The sequence below is a fragment of the Aedes albopictus genome, chromosome 3 (assembly GCF_035046485.1).
Source record: "Aedes albopictus strain Foshan chromosome 3, AalbF5, whole genome shotgun sequence".
NCBI classification, from domain to species: domain Eukaryota; kingdom Metazoa; phylum Arthropoda; class Insecta; order Diptera; family Culicidae; genus Aedes; species Aedes albopictus.
The window spans coordinates 367,723,001-367,725,998 of record NC_085138.1 but is presented as its reverse complement, the minus strand read 5'-3'; positions in this window follow the sequence as shown (position 1 = coordinate 367,725,998).

The following is a 2,998-nucleotide window of genomic DNA, read 5'->3' as shown; positions in this document are numbered from 1 at the left end:
CAGAGCTACAGCCATACTTCTGTGTCCCAATTATTGCGGATACAGGCTTTAGGATGAAAAAGGCATTTCCCAACCGATTTTTTTTGAAGTCAATTTCATTCGCTCCAGGTTTGTCCAAATTGTCAAGGACTACCATACGGAACCGGTGCACCTATCCGTTCCGGAGTTATTCGAGATTCCGTTGGGGTCATGGCCGGCCGGAAAATTACACATGAATGCATTTTACTCTGCATCTATTGTTAATTTGGAAATTTGCACATATTATACGCCAGGAATACAGAAACTATATAACTGCGAGGGACCAAAGTGGCCATTCTAGCAACATTGTCAGAATCATTCATGCGGCACCTCAAACTTCATGATTTGTCGAAACATGAAGGAAAATAGTCCTTCCACGCTTCTAAGACCCCTCAGGAATGGCCTGGCCATACCTGGAATGTTCCTGGTGCCCCAGGGATGTGACAAAAGTGGCCATTTCCACAATGTTATCAAAATCAACCGTGCGACACCACTTACTTCATGTTTTGTTGAAACATAAAGGAAAATAGTCCTTCTTGGCCCTTATGGTCCCTTGGGACCGGTCTGGCCATACCCGGAATGTACCGGATGCCCTCAGGGAAGTGGTCATTTCTCTAACATAGTCAAAATCAGCCGTGTGACACCTCAAACTTCATGATTTGTCGAAACATGAAGGATAACAGTTCATTTAGGCTCCCATGACCCCTTAGAGTGGTTCTGGCCAGACCCGAAATATTCCGGATGTCCCCAGGAAAGTGGTCAAAATGGCCACTTCCACAACGTTGGTCAAATCAATCGTACGGCCCCTAAAATTCATGATTTGTCAAAATGTGGAGGAAAATAGTCCTTCTGGGCTCTTATGACCCCTCGGGAACGACCTGGCCATTCCCGGAATGTTCCGGGTGTCCCAGGGAATTGACAAAAGTTTCTATTCCCACAACGTTGTCAAAATCAAGCGTGCGACACCTCTATCTTCATGATTTGTTGAAACATAAAGGAAAATAGTCCTTCTAGTCGGAATGTTCCGGATGCCCCCAAACAGGGAAGTGGTCAAAATGGTGGAAATGGTCAACAATTTGCGACACCTCAAACTTCATGATTTGTCAAACCACAAAAAAATAGTCCTTCCAGGATCGTCTGATCTCTCGGGAACGGCCTGGTCATGGTATGTTCCGCATGTCCCTAGGTAAGTGACCAAAGTGCATATTTCCACACAGATGTCAAAATCAAACGAGAACACCTCTAAATTCATGATTTGTTGAAACATAGATTAGAATAATCCTTCTGGGCCATTATGTACCCTTAAGATCGATCTGGCCACTCCCGGAATGTTCCATATGGCCCCAGGGATGGGGTCATTTCTCAAATATTGACAAAATCAGCCGTGTGCCACATCAAACTTTATGATTCGTCGAAACATGAAGCGTGACAGTCCTTTTAGACGCCCATGACCCCTTAGGAGGTTCCTGGCCAGACCACACCCGAAATGTTCCAGATGCCCCATGGAAAGTGGTCAAAATGCCCATTTCCACAACGTTGATCAAAACAATCGTGCGACCCTCTTCGTGCATTAGCTTTTGTTCCTATTCGCGCTGTTTGTATCAAAAGAAATATTAATCCGTAATTTAATTCTGCAATTAGTACATCAATGGTAGATCGTGATTTACTTTATACTAGGTGGAAATGCTTTAAAAGCTCTGATGATTTATTGGCTTTTAAAAGAGCGTGGAACAAAGTCAATACACTTATAAGATCAGCTAAACAAATGCATTATGCTCCCAAGTTTGATAATCATCTGTCTTCGGAAGAATTGTCGAAGAATGTTAAAATGCTTGGATAAATCCATCAGAAAATCAAAACATTGATGATTTCTCTGCTGACGAAATTAATAATAATTTTCGCAAACATTTTACACTTTACAACACTGCAATAGAAAGTTCTTGTGAAACAATTTCCATAGAATGTGAATCTTTTACTTCAACAGAATTAGTCAATCTGACGTTTATATAAGTAAAAAATTACCTAAATGTTAAAATACACATATAAACAAAAAAATCTGACGTTTATTGCCATGAACCCAATGAAGTCAATCGCTCTTGATCTGGACATGCTACCAATCAAATTTCTAAAATCTATTTGTCAAATTTTGATTGAGCCAATCACGCATCTTCTTCTTCTTCTTCTTCTTTATGGCTCTACGTCCCCACTGGGACTTGGCCTGCCTCGCTTCAACTTAGTGTTCTTTTGAGCACTTCCACAGTTTTTAATTGAAGGGCTTTCTTTGCCTGCCATTGCAAGAAATTGTATATTGTTGTTGTATGCCCAGGGAGCCGAGAAAATTTGTTTTGAATTTTTTTGAAAATATTGAAAAATAAAAGCCGAGAAAACCCGACCGGAACGGGAATCGAAACCGCCGTCTCCAGATTGGCGATCCATAGCCTTAACCACTAGGCTTAACCGGATGCATGGAAGAAATCAAAGATTTGAACGCTTCAGACAATTAAGACCAATTAGTATATTATGCGCATTGTCGAAACTTTTCGAAAATGTAATCAAGTCTGATATTTGCGGTTATTTAAACTGTCATAATCTACTTACTCAAAATCAGGCAGGTTATCGACCAAAACGTAGCACTAAAACAGCGATGATCAAAATAATTGATGATATTGGTATTGTGATCGACAATGGACGACCGGTTGTTCTGATTGTATTGGATTTCTCAAAAACATTTGACATTGTTTCTCATGCAATACTTTGCCACAAACATAAGACCCAGTTCACTTTTTCGGAGCATGTTGTTTATCTTATAAAATCCTACTTAACTTCAAGATTACCAGCTGTTTTTATCAATAGTAGTTAACTGAATTCGTTATTATATAATCATAAGTGCCTCAACGTTCTATAATGGACCCTATTTTTTTCGCTGTATATTGACGACCTTCCTTCCGTTGTAAAGAAATGCGAAATCATCTGTTTGCAG